General features: G+C 40.3%; 1 protein-coding gene and 1 long non-coding RNA gene across 5 annotated transcripts in view; one reads left to right on the plus strand and one right to left on the minus strand.

Annotated features, from left to right (window-relative positions):
• Positions 1 to 5,710, minus strand: part of LOC309695920 — a 28,920-nt gene extending 23,210 nt beyond the window's left edge. The window contains exon 1 of the long non-coding RNA XR_014273259.1: positions 5,664 to 5,710. This is a non-coding gene — a long non-coding RNA (uncharacterized lncRNA). The remainder of the gene's footprint in view (positions 1 to 5,663) is intronic.
• cUnh14orf180 (chromosome Un C14orf180 homolog) overlaps positions 3,379 to 14,745 on the plus strand; it is a 41,006-nt gene continuing 29,639 nt past the window's right edge. For 2 of the 4 annotated variants that reach the window (XM_082516923.1, XM_082516924.1), the window contains exon 1: positions 3,379 to 3,708. The gene's annotated coding sequence lies outside the window, so the exon portion shown is untranslated. Of the gene's footprint in view, positions 3,709 to 5,979; positions 6,076 to 14,745 lie in introns of those variants that run through there. The other 2 variants (XM_082516921.1, XM_082516922.1) reach the window with 2 other exon arrangements.

A 14,745-nucleotide genomic window follows, 5' to 3' on the forward strand; every position in this document is an offset into this window, starting at 1 on the left:
TTGTTGTGGTCGTGATCATTTTGTGAGGCCACATCGAAAAGGCTCGGATGAGCTTTCCAAAGTTCTACAAGTTGGGCCTCCATCGCTTGTGTCCAGATCACACGCTGCACTGCCGTGCTGCTCCGTCTTTTTCACCGACATTTATGTGTTTCGCGTGCGCAGTGTGAGCAGCTCCAGTGACACCCTCACGACGGACGTGAGGATTTCAAACAGGTTTGAAATCCCCCGACCAAGCGATTGATGATCGGGAGCTGGTCGTGAGGTGTTAATCGCTTCTCGTTACCCCATGTATACTACACGATGCACGACGCACGATGAAGGCCAGAATCGGGCCGATCACCAAAACGGTCGCACGACTGAAAAATCGGCTCAAAATGGGCCAAAAATGGCACAGTGTAAGCCCAGCTTAACTGTCATCGGACTCTTCCCCTTGTCACAGCTTCCCTCAATGCTATGCACCCTTGTTACATGTTTTCCCCCTAGCTTATTAGTTTTGAATTCTTGGCTTCAGCCCTGCCTTGTTTTGCCTTTTTTTTTTATTTTGAAATTCTCCAGTATTAAAGTTGTTTTGAGTTCATTTCTTGTCCCATGAGTCCTGCATCTGGGTCTTAATCCTGCCTGTCACACGCTAAATTACATAATTCAATTAAATGGAGTAAAATTTCATTAAACAGTTAAAATATCTTTTATGTTCTATTTATTTGATACATTATTTCAGACAATTCCAAAATGCCTTTTCAATAATGAAATAAAGAGATATATTACCTTTTTAATACTACTTTTTAATTTTATTTGGTGATTCTTTAATGTACATTTTATCAACTGACAACTGGTGATGCAGAGAGTGCATTTTTAGTTTGATTGTATTCTCTTTTTGCCAGAGTTGTATATAATTTTACTCTCACTGTGTTCATTTCAATTTGCTGATGAGCTGATCGTGGTTCGTGAAGTCACCAGACATCATGATATTATATTAACACTGTTTAAGACTCCAAATTTTAGCTGTGTGTCTTAGAAATTAGGTTTAAACCTGACTTTAGGCAGCTGTTCCTTCTAAGTTGTATTTTTACAATAATCCCTTTGTCAAATAAAACCTGTAAAGGGATCCTGAACCCTGAGACTTCATAAGACTTGAATATCTGCCTCCTGAGGTGTAACTGACATTTTAAAGGTCTATGAATATAAATTGCAGCTTTGGAGAAATTTACGATGTGGGTCATGATTTTGAAACTTAGAAGTTACTACCTGGGAACAACGTATCAATATATTGCTTCCATGCATGTTCTACATTATTTTAAAGGATTCCCATTGCTAAATCTGAATGTTCGAAACATTTTTAAAAGACAACAGCAGTTTCATAGAAAAGGTTTATTAAAATATTATGCAGCGGTGCCTATGTGCTAACATTAACCGCCAGTTTACTAGTCTGTAGTGCACACTCTAAATGTATGGCATTTAAAGAGCCACTTAAGCTCATCTGATCATGGATATGTTCAGCAGCATTCTATAACTTGCAGGCCTCCTCAGTCTCTCTGTGTTGGTCTTCAGGGAGCGGAATCGCTTTCCTGACCTCAACAGAGAGAACAGTCTGTTGTTGGGATGGCTGAGGTCCTTCACGATCTTCCTGGCCTTGGTCCAGCACCGCCTGCTGTAGATTGAGTGCAGGTCAGGGAGCTCGGAGCGGATGGTGCGCTCAGCTGACCGCACAACCCTCTGTAGAGCTCGTCTGTCCTGCATGGTGCTGTTCCCGAACCAGGTTAAGATGTTTCCTGTCAGGATGCTCTCTATGGTGCACGAGTAAAAGTTCCTGAGCACCTTGGAGGGCAGTTGGAAGTCTCTCAAGCGTCTGAGGTGGTAGAGACTTTTTCACCACGGTGTTGATGTGACAGGACCATGACAGGTCCTGCGTGATGTGAACTCCGAGGTATTTGAAGCTGTCCACTCTCTCCACTGGGCACTCGTTGATGACGGGGGTCTGGTAGTTCCTCTCCTGCTTAGTGCTGAAGTCCACTATCAGCTCCTTTGTCTTACTGACGTTTAGAAGGAGGTTGTTCCTCTGGCACCAGTTCTCCAGATTCTGTAGCAGGTGTTGTGACACCTTTTAAAGTTGTTTGATACGGTGGCCCTGAGAGGCCAAACGGACTGCAACTTAAGAAAATACCAGCAATAAGAAAAACGCTGCAAAAGCACACAAAACACAACGGAAATACGAAAACAACAACGGAAATAGGAAAAAAGAGATTTCCAAAAGCACAAGGGAAGTGTTTCTGGGGAGACAATAACCCGACGGACCAGTTGCAGGAACCCAAAACATGGTAGGTGTGTTTTATCACGATTCATATAATACTGATGACGGTTTTTTAGGCTAATAGTTAGGCTAACATACTTACCTCTCATCTTTTCTTTCCTCAGAAACTGCAACTGGTCCGTCAGGTTATTGTCTCCCCAGAAACACTTCCTGTGTGCTTTTGGATTCATCTTTTTTTTTTTTCCTATTTCCGTTGTCATTTTTCCTATTTCCGTTGTGTTTTGTGTGCTTTTGCAGCATTGTTCTTATTGCTGGTGTTTTCTTAAGTTGCAGTCCGTTTGGCTTCTCAGGGCCACCGTAGTTTGAGGCCTGCTACCCTTTGTCTACCAATGTCTGTTCTCAGTCAGTACAATATATGTTCTTATTATTGTTTCTCAATTAGAGCACTGCTGAGTATATTAAAAACAAAAAAACAAAGCAGCTAAAGACCAAACTAGATATACTAATTATTTCTCATCTATAAGATGACTTTCAGTCATGTAAAAGTCATACGTCAAAAATTATAGCCTGCCTACCTTAAAAAACTGGTTAGTGAAATCATATTTTGAAGCCTTGACCCTGTTATTTTGGCAACTGCCAGTGTGTGTGTGTACGTGTGTGTGTGTGTGTGTGTGTGTGGGGAGGGGGGGGGGACTTGTTTAAACATCTTTGTGAGGACTAGAAATTGGCATGCTACTATACTTGTGAAGACAGGCAGTCATCTGTGGGGACCAAACGCTGGTCCTCACAAATGTGAAAGCATTTTTGAAGCTCAAAAAGTGGTTTTAGGGATAGGGTTGTGTTTAGGGTAAGGGTCACTTCTCATTGATAGGGTTGGGTTATGGGGCTAGGAAAACTATTATGTCAATTTAAAGTCTTGGCTAAGATTTGAAAGTGTTTGTGTGTGTGTGTGTGTGTGTGTGTGTGTGTGTGTGTGTGTGTGTGCGCCAAAGTGAACTGTATGGATGTTTTATAGGTACGGACATATTATTTATGGTCTGATGTACACACACACACACACACACACACACATATATATATATATATATATATATATATATATATATTAGGGGTGCAACGATATTCGTATCGATATTGAACCGTTCGATACAGTGCTTTCGGTTCGGTACGCATATGTATGAACAATACAACATTTGTAATTTATTTTATCAACTTTCCTTCTGACGATGCTGTCTGTGTTGAGCGCTCAGTGAATCTGCGTTCGACTACTCCGCCTAGGCTGCACTGTCGAGCGCAGATCCACTGAGCGCTCAACACAGACAGCATAGTCAGAAGGAAGAGCGCAGGGCAAGCTAGCAAGACAGAAGTTAAGCTCTCCTTGCAACATGGACCTCCCCCACTCTCATTCAGATCTGGCGTTTGGAATTATTTTGGTTTTCATGTGACGTATGACCCTGAAGGTAAGCGAGTCATGGACTAAAGTAAAACAGTATGTTGGATGTGCCACGCACTGCTTAATTACATGGGTGGGAACTAGTGTGTTAGCGCAGTTAGCTCGTTAACGTGTTGGCCGTCTAGCCCCATGCACGGGGCGATCGGCGGTAGCTCGTTAACGGAGATTTGCCGTGTTGTGGCGTTAAGGTCATTTCAACGAGATTAACCTGAAAGCACTAGTGGGAACACAACGAATATGACTGCACATTTACGCCGACATCATCCTAGTGCAAAGACAAAAACAACAAGCATGCTACTAACTTTAGCCGAGTCATTTAGACAGCTGTTAGCACGTGATTCTCCTTATGCTGCTGAGAATATAGCCCAGAAGAAGCGGATAGTATAGCTTTTATTTTGGAAAGAGACATTTCTCTGTAATAAACTCTCTTTTCCAAAGATGAGTGATTCCTCAATCAGATACAGGGCTCGCAAAATCGCTAGCCCGACGTCCTGGGGCTAGCGATTTTTTTCAGACGGGCTACCCTGCCCGTCGGGCTATTGTAGGAAGGAAAAATATATGTCAATGCTTTTGCATTCTTTCAGAAATGTAGCTGGGTAATTATGTCATTGGCATCGGTGAGCCACTGTCAATATGTGACATATTGAAATCGCGTTTGAATTTGCGCTTGTTTTTTTGCTTTCACTTTGCAATCGTGCGAACGGTGTATAGAGAGCGAAAGCACTGATCTGTGAGTGATGATAATTTGTGCACCAATTCCTCTGACATCGTCTTATTAATCGTTAGCTTACTATGCAAACATGACAAGTGAAATCTTCCGCAGCTTAAACATGTGAGAGGTTGATCGCGCAGAGCATCGCTGAGCATTGTGTGAGTCCCTGTGTAAAAGCAGCAGGATATATATTTTAGTTCTGCTGAGCCAAATAAGACAGGTCAGGGTGAAGAAGTGACAGCCAAAGAAAAGCTTACCGCAAAACGGAGAAGTTATGACAAATCAGACTATAAGGCAAAAAGAAAGTGCAGCTTTATGGTTTCATGGACAAAAGAATTTCTGTGGCTGCAATATGACGAGCTAAATAACCAGGGCTGCACATAAGTGGTCCGCAGGTGCGCATTCGCTGTCAAAATAAAAAACGCGCACAAGGGTTAGGGTTAAATTTAAAAACTGTACTTTTGAGTTAAAATATATATTTATAATTTTAATAAATGACAAATTAAAAAGGCATGAACATTTTTTTTGTATCGAAAAAATATCGAACCGTGACACCAAAGTATCGAACCGAACCGAACCGTGAATTTTGTGTATCGTTGCACCCCTAATATATATATATATATATATATATTTAATATATATCAATTAAAAGTGCTTCAGAAGTAGGGATGGGAATTGATTCCAATTCCGTTATCGGATTCTCATTGGCTCCACTTTGAGAGTCACCACCATCTCTAAGCAGCCTACTAAAGACATTACATTCATGCTAATTAATTACATGCTATGTGGTCAAATATGTATGCATGTTGGAGGATTTCCCCTCTTTGTTGTGATCAGTGTTGGGGTCATTACTCAAAAAGGGTTAAGCAAAAAAAGTTTTTACACATATTACACACTTTTCTTAAAAGTAATGCAGTAGTTACTTAACTACACCCAGGAAAACGAAATTCATTACACTCCTCGTTTTGTTACTTTCATGTTAATCTGTAAAATGATCTGAAACACACCATCTCATAATTACCAATTAAAAATATAAACCTGAGGCTAGCCCCACACACCAACCCAAATCCCAAACCTAATGAGGACACGCATATCTTTCTCTTAGGATTTAGGTATGGGCACAAAGGCGACAACACAAATCAAAGAATAAAAAGTCGCACAAAGAGACTTTAAAGCGACGCGATTCTACAGGTAGAAACATGAACAGGTAGAAACGGAGATTGTAGCCAGACTGCTCGTCACTTTGTTACCTGTCGTAGTTCACCAGCGGCTGACTTCACTGCAAATGACGTCTCACTTTATTTAGCCAAGTTAAACATAACTCTGGGTGCTTGGCTAGCTTAGCATTAGCATGCTGTCTTGTTGTTGTGCAGGTGCTGCAAAAAGCCGAATTTGTGTTAGCAGTATAATACAGCTGTTTCTATCCTAGAGCAGTCTCCACTTTACTATCGCGCTTTCGTCATTTTGTGCAAAAATAAAACTAATGTCTTTACAAATACAGACAACGCCACTATTTTCCTCCTCCGACACACGAACTGAAATCAGCTGATCGCAAGAACCAATAAGAGGGAGGCAGACTAACGAATCCAAGGAATTGGGACTATTGGGAACCGGTTCTTGATTCCCATTCCTACTCAGAAGGCACCAACACACAGTCAAGAGGTCAGTGACTGGAGTTTGATGTAGTGAGGCTTAATAGACCACTGCCTACTACAGCTGCCTGTGCTGGCATTCGCCTTACTGTGGTAACATCCTTTATTATTTATAATTTTCAGCCTTAATGAAATTTAAACAGATGTATTCTGAATAAACCACCGCTGTACATTTGTCATGAAGGCCAAAATTAGATCGCACCTTCACTCTGAGTCACACCTGGGTCAACCTTTCTTTCACTGTGGTTTAGTGCAGTTCCTCACTCAGAATTTGTGTCTCTGAAAGAATGCTGGCTTCTTTCTATATCATAAGACGAGGATTTTTCTGTTACAGAGCCGTAGGCGCTGCATCCTTTCCTTGTGTTAAACTTTAAACTGCAAGTGCTTCTAGTTACTGCTGTCCTTTTATAGCTGCTATGAATCTGAGTCTTTGTAACGATGGTGTTTACACAAGAAGGCTGTGTGTATTCATTCATTTAAATTAAAGTGATGCACACGTAGCCCATAATACAGCAATAACAGTGATTTGCTTTTACACAGATAACAAATGAAACCAGGAGGAGTAATACCGGAGTCGATGACATTGCTGAGCTTTCCTGATCTTTCAGGATGTTAGCCGGTGTGACAGCGTAAAAGCCCTACGTCATTTAGCACATTATTTCTCAGGTTCATTGCAGTACACATCTACAGTAAGCGAGCAGCTGAATGAAATGCTGGAGACAATGTTATCTGAAATTGAACTCAGTTTTCGAGCATGAAAGTTCCTATCGGGTAGAGATGGGACTGACCCTGAGAGATAAATGAGGCTGCGCAATTATGTGTCTTTATCAGGTTCAGACAGCCCTGGTGCTGGTCATTTGGGCTGTGTCCTTGTCATCATTTCATGAATGGCACGCTGGCCAGGAATTGCAGTGCCATCGTGGCTCCGTGGCACAGCGACAGGAAAGGTGCCTTTTAGGGTAGTTATTCTTTTTATAGAGCATTTAATGTTGGTGAAGGGGTTACACTTGCTTCCCTCACATCACTAAACCATATCAGAGGAGCTTTTTATGGTATGTTGTGTATACTCATATATATATATCTCATGAAATACATCTAAAGGATACCTGTTAAAATGTTGAAGCAAGTGATAAATATCATGCACGTCACTGTTGTACCTGTGCTTTCCAATTGGTCTTTTTAAGATTATGATTTAATCCATTGCTACTGACCTTTTGTGCTCAGTAACATGCTCACACACACACACACACACACAGTGGAATGGTCATCATGTAGCATGCATGTGATGCGAGCTGACAGTGAAACACTTAGTGTCCGAGAAAAATATTCGGGCCAGTGAGCTGCTCACGCTGTCAGCAGGGCAGATGCAGTGGCAACAGGATGCTCCTTCCGCAGTGTGTTAGAGCACTGTCCTGGAAAACTAGTAAATGCCACCTGCTCCCGGAAAACAGCAGGTTGTTTGCTGGAAACAAATGACATCATTGAGATGCCAGTGCGGACTGACTGACACAGACGTTTATACTCTTTTGCAAAGATTAAATCAATAATAAGCATTTCACTGCATATCGTACTGTGTATGACTGTGTTTGTGACAAATAAAATTTGAATTTTTAATAGATGAGGACGGCAGAGGATGTGGAGGAGAACCCAGAGCAAACCTGGCTTTTGCTTTCAGCTGATTTTTGATGTACTTTGTGCTGTATTTCCTCATAGTGAAGTGTTCACCTCTTGGCTGCTTTGCTAAAAGTTTTTTCTTTTTGATTTGCACTCTTTAAGTTAAGGTGACAGGCTATTTTTTTCCCCTGCCACTCATTAATTCTATACATCTGAAGGATGAGCTGTGTCAAAAATACACTTGTTCATTTTTGAAACCGTGTAAAGCAGAAAATCATTTGAGGAGCAGCGAAAAAAAACAACACAAAGGCCTATTTATACCGTGGCTCATTTTCCATCAAATGCCACAAACCACATGGGCTTTATCTTCTGCAAAGAAACACTTCTCAAATTACTAATAGATCTTGAGAAAACAAAACCATTCTGTTGGATAGATAAGCTGTGTAATAACCCCGCTTTATTCCTGAGTATCAGCCAAGTGCGTAGACACCATTGAGATACACATAAGCATGATTAGGCAATGAGCAGCTAGTCTTTTCATAACTCGTTTAAGGGCCTCATTCCACTCCAGCTTGTCTTTGAGATAATGTCCTATTTAATTAGAAATTGGAGATATCACATTGTTTTTTAATGAGAGAAGCACTTTTCCAGAGCATATGAGGCATCAGAGGATCATACACAAGAAGGATAATGGCGACATGCGAGGGCTTGAGGGAGTCAAGCGAGATGCATTTTCGCTCAGCTGCTTTTTATTCCCTATTCTCAAAATGCTTTCCTCCAATATACCTTAACATGGAAAGAGGGAGCACTTTGGGTGCAGTTCCATGCAGTGAATGTGTAAAAAGAGAGAAAGAAAACCCCCTGATTCACTCACCTATTTTAATCTCTTTCTAATATCCTTTTGTCTTACATTTACAGAAGTATACAAAAGAAAACACACAAACACACTATAATGCAGTAATTCACCATTGTAAGAACTCCTTTGTGATTTCCTGCTCATCTGCATGGTGGGAATGACATGCAAATGTATTTGTTTGCTTGGAGAGGACATGGTAGGGGAGCGGTGAGGCATGAAAGCTGGTGCTGCACTATCCTCTGCCAGCTCAGTGGCACGCTCGGGGGCTTTGACCTTTTACTGTGTCGGTGTCATGGGGTGAGGGGGTTTAGAAATATATGCTTTTCTTTGACCAGGGGCAACCAAAAATCCACCAACTGTTTTCATTTCTTCTGTGTCCAGTACCTGCTGGAGCCAATGAAAAAGGCCCTCGAGGATTTAAAGTTATATTGGAATTTGAAGGTTGCTAAATGCAACTCACACTGCCGATGCATCTCAGTTAACAAGGCCAGTTAATGACTTGTCAGCTGGCAAAGGTTAATGCATGATGTATCAGTGGAGCAAAGGGTAATTTGTAATAGATACACCTTCTTAGGGGAAGGCATGCATGAATTCATATTCGATTAGCAGGAAGAGCCAAAGTGGAAATCCTTCCAAGAACCTTAGAAAATAAGTCAGCTTCTACATGTCAAATAGGTCCTTTATAATGATTGTAATGTTGCAATCAGCCTTTAAACTCCCATTATTAGCAACATTTATACCATAAACAGGGACTCGCTTAGATTCCACATTCTCAGAAAGAAAGTACAAAGCCTGCTGCCTAAAGAGTGCTTTCCTTTTAGAGCTAAACCTAAAGTGGATATTAAGAATTAAAGCTGAGGAGAAAAGTGTTGGAAACCATAGCGCTGGTCTTCACATATGTGCTGAGATATCGATGCTGTCGACTTAATGAAAGGAATCCTGTCAACGGGTCTGCTGCTAATAAGAACTGCGCTATCATAACTGCGGTGCCCCACAGGCTGCAAAACGTCAATGACAGCATTGTTACTTGAATAAGAAATATCCCTGTGAGCAGCATGGCTTGAGCCATCAAACTGTGATCACTTGTAGTCGCAGGCAGGGAATAGATAAACCAGAGCTGCAGCCCCTGACAAAGTGCTGACAGACGCCACTGCTTTGCTTCACCACACATCCCTGTGATTTGTCACCGCTGTGTCACTGCTTAATGTGGAAAAGAATTATGATTGACACATATCCTGGACAAAAAGGAACAACAAATAATTCTGGACAATTACTGAAAACACATTCATGACAAATACTGAGACCTGACTCACATTTGTTCATTAAGTCGTCTCTTTCATTGTCTGCCGTTCATCACAGCAAGAAAATAATACAGAAACAGAAGGTCAAGGATTTCTAGCCCTAAAATCACTTTTTTTTTCTATACATCCTTTCTGAGAGTTTCCTTATCTTGATCCCTTCAGAAAAAATCTCAAACTTGGTCCCTTCTTGTAGCTTACCTACTTAGAGACTGAGCGCTGGCATTGTCTCCTCCGGCCACACGTCCCCCTCGGTAAAGTCCTTCTCTGGAGGGCTGACACTGCTGGCTCTGTTAAGATTAGATTTGAATTTATGAAGATTGCCTTACCTGGTGCACTGCCGTAATCTATGCTGGAGTAGTAATTCACGTTTAGACTCTCATTTCCAATGCAGTCAAGAAGACCCATATTTCACAGTGACAGTGTAATCACAGGTCCACATTAAAAAGTCATTATTGTTTAAAATCGTCGGCCTGACTGAGAAAACACTGACTTTACTATTGTTGTTCTTCCCATTCACTTGGGTGTTTACCCAAGAACAGAGGCCGCTGTGATTTAAATGTGCGCTTACTGCCTTATTGATCACATGAGGTCTTGAACACACACCACTGGATAAAATCATTGTCTGTTGGCTCCACTTGAGCTTTTTTTTTCCTGATTAGCAGGTAATCTCAGTAACAAGCTTTGATCCATGTAGATTAGCAAAGGGATAAGTACAAACATGTTTGTTCTGATAGCTCAAATGTGCTATAATCCGTCTCTGCTTTATTGCCAAGTGGTTTTAGATGTGAAGGTTTTTGTGTGTTTTTGTGTGTTTATCTGTAATAATACCCAGCTTTGCTTAATGCTTGAGGTTATGTTATGTGGTTTATAAAGTAATGGATCCAATTACTTGTTTTACATCCCAGACACCAAAACAGCCAGCTTATTAAAACAGGCTTTTAATTATTTTTCATCACGTTGAGACTCTGTCTTGTTTTCCAGTTAGTAACTCTCACCAGATTTCGCCTGTAACTCCTGCCTCTCGTTGCATGAGATTTCAAGGTGCTAAGCTTTTCATCTTGATTTCATTGCGTGACAGAGGGAGGAGGGAGTCATTTCTTCCCTATAAGCTGCATAAGTCCTCAGGCATAGTGTTTTACAGTTGACAGATCAACACATGAGACTGGCTTTGATCCTGATGCTGGAGGTCCTAGTCACTGACTCTCTTTCAGTAACAGGTAAAATCAAAGAACAAAGAAACGTTAGACTCGGTTTATTTGATCACGACATTATTGTTCGTCTTTTGAAATCACTCTAAGGGATGTTAACTTATAGAAATTCAGTTGTTGTTAGAAATATTAATGGTAGTCAAGCAAATTTGATTAAATTAGTGATTGTAGTGTTGTTGTTGTTGTTAAACCTCTTTCTGACCTTATCAGGATACATTCACTGGTCCACCATTATTGACCTCCTTCTCCATTCAAGCTTTAATCAGCATGACTTCAGTGAGGATCAATAACTTCTTTTCATTTTTCACACTTTTCACATTTTTTTTACAAATCAATATATGCCTGATGGGTTGTTCTGCAGTCACCCCTCCATCCTCACACCAAGGATGACTAACACTGTCTTCATTTGGCTTTTCCTGTTCGTGTCAAAAATACAAAGTGAAGTCATTTCTTCTCTTTTTTTCCCCTCTTCAAGAAATGTATTTAATACAAACCAAGGAAATTAAGAGTTCAGATTCTCTGTACTTATGTACAAGAGCGTTTACTTCCTCCTTGATCCATTTAAAGCCATTTAAAAAATGACCCAAGTGCTACGCATGTGTTATTTCAACAATAGAGGGGCAATGTGGTTTCTATGAAATGCATATCCAACCCCAAATCAATGGGGATTACAGAGCCTTTGTTAGTGCTGAAGCTTTGTTTTCCTTCAGATTTATGATCGTTGTGGGGAGCTGGCAGGAGCCTGTGTGATTACTGCTTACACACTGATTTATACCTCACTTTTAATTATCTGAGGGGGTCTACAGCTTGTGTGCCAATACATCCTTTCTTTTGGGACCCGGAGGAGGAAAAGGAGCCCTCTCTGGTTTCCGCCCCCTGCTTGTTCCCTCTTTCCGTCTCTGGTACGAAACTTAACCAGAGATGTGCTGCACCTCTGGCAGCGTCCCACTCCTCCCCAGAGTCAGGCAGACTGATGTCTCTGACATTCATACACAGTGTGGGATCTGAAAAGAGGCTTAAAGGAAATATGAAGCTGCTGTCCACTGGATATGTAACTGTGAATAACACTCTCCAAAGGCCTATAAATTTTATATTGTGAGAGTCACACAAACCACTTCTGTGAGCCCATCTTCTTTGTAAAAATACAATAGCCAGGTTTTATTCCAACAACAAGCTATTGATAAGGATACTAAGGATTTTGTTTAGACATGATTTAAGAAATCTATTAGATCCTAAACCCAGAAGATGATTGAATAAGAACACAATCAGTGACTGTTTTAGTCATAATAGATGTGTTTATCGTCTAATCCTCCATGTAATATATTATTTATGATGCTGGTGAGACACAAGTGCCATTTTGGTTAGAAGATGTACATTATGATACTAGAAAAAGAGAATCCAGAGACTTGGTCAACCATCTGTTTTTGAATGACACTGGGTTAAAACCAAGTAAAAAAAATAAGTTTGCAAAAGACCAAATACTGTGTTATATATTATTAGAGTAAATTACAATGAAATCTGTGATTTAACCAGAGGTGGCAAAAGTACATACTTTCTTTAATTAAGCAGAAGTACAGATACCTGTTAAAAATAGTCCAGTAAAAGTTGAAGTACTGAAGGAACCTTTTTACTCAAGTAAAAGTGAAAAAGTACAGGCTCTGAAATGTACTCAAAGTAAGAAAGTAAAAAGTAGCTTTTTGAAGGTCGGTTCTACTCTCCATTTTTGTTCAAAGGTAACTGAACATTGTGCTATATTAATATAATACAAAATATTAGTACATGAGATCACAAATATTGTTTGAATTTAAATTTAAATTCTAGTGAATGTACTTAGTTTGAATCTGTTATAGTGGACATAAGCAGTCAAAGGTCATTTTAAAACCAACTGTTTTCTGTTGTCTTTATTGCAGAGGGTGACTTTGCTGACACAACTAAATAGTAAAATGAGCACAGTCAGGGGTTTAAATGGGATTCAGTAAGTAGGGGAACCCTCAGTGTGAGGAAAACACTAACAGCTGCAGTAGATGTTCTTTATGTAAATGCTGTGATCAGATGACCTGCTGTTCTTTGTGGATTTACACAACTGAATTCAACAAGATGTTCACAGTTTCACAAACTGCACTGTTTCTACTGTCTTTATACTAGACAGTACGAAGTGAGTTAATTTACAAATCAGCAGCTTAAATGCAGTTTCATCACTGCTACACTTTGCAGGATGTTTCACAATATAATAGCACAAAACTTATCAAAATCCATCATATACAAAAGCCCGTCCTGTCTTTTCTTACATCTTTCTTCATCTCTGAGTGAAGTCAGCTCTCTTTCTTTTCTCTCCCTGTGAATTCAGCAGCTCGGCCTTTAGCTAGCAACACACTGGGCGACAAACTGCACATGAACAGTTTGTGTGTTTGCTGATGTTTGTTGAGCTGATAGAAACGTTGAATTTGAAATTACCTGCCACTTAAAAAGCTGTCACTCCTTTCATCCTTTGTCCTCTTCCACAACCTCCACCGACTGCACCTCCCGAGTATAAAAGATGATACTGTTAACCCAAACAGTAGAGAGTACAGATATTTGTGTTAAACTGTAGGAAGTAAAAGTCAGAAAAAACAAATACTCAAGTAAAGTACAGATACCTGAAAATGCTACTTAAGTGAAGTAACGAAGTAAACTTATTAAAAGAATATGCAACCTCTTAAGAATGGTAAATCATGCTTCAGCAATCCACGCTGAATAACACGCAGTGCCCACAACATCCTTAAAATCGGTTAATAATGTTAAACATATCTTGTGATAATCAAACCTGACCAGCTTCAGTGCAGTTCACAGAGTAACATGCATTTAAGGAGGGCTGATTTCAAGCAGGACTGCTTTGTCTTTGTTAATTATTTTTAATGTCCATCATTAGGAAGTCCCTTGAGGGATGAATCCCATCGTCTCTGTTTGAACTTAATATCAGCAGCCAGGCTGACTGTCCATTAATCCCTCTGTTGTCTCAAAGACGTGCTGAGACCAGCGACAGTCACGGGGCATTAATGAGCTCGAGTTGAAGATTTTATGCACATAAAAATAATACTAATAATAATAATTAACTGGTGCTTGTTTTGTTATTGATTAATTTTCTCAACTTAGGGTCACGGGGAGGCTGGAGCCAATCCTAGCTGTTACAGGACGCAGGTTGGCGACTTAAAACAGCGTTAACACAGATCAATATTCACACCCACGCCATAGTGTCACATGGTGGGTTTTATCTCATTTAACTGCAGTTTCAGTCACAAAGGAAATCAGGAATCTGAAGTTGAAGAGCAAAGCTAAAACCAAGAACATTTAGTCCAATTAAGAAAATATAATATAAATCCATCATGGCCTCTACTTTTAAGAAAAGGTGAAATTTTTAAGGCACAGGATGATTAAAGAAAAATGCTTTCATAGTTTTTGCTGTCTTTAAGTCACTTTTCAATCCTGGCTGCTCCTACCTGAGCCCTGAGCATATGCAGATGACGGGGAGTCGTGGATCTTGCATCGTCATGCGCATCTTTCTCATTTCCTTGCATGAGCCCTTCATCCCATTTCTTTTCTTTTCTCCTGGTTCCTCACCTCAGACCACTTCAATCCTGCTTAAAATTTCATAGCTGAAAATCAATGATGGGTATATCTCCTGATTAGATCTGTGTTCAAGGCTGTGTTCTGTGTGGGCAGGT

This window comes from Aulonocara stuartgranti (assembly GCF_965226115.1).
Source record: "Aulonocara stuartgranti genome assembly, chromosome: 19".
NCBI lineage: Eukaryota > Metazoa > Chordata > Actinopteri > Cichliformes > Cichlidae > Aulonocara > Aulonocara stuartgranti.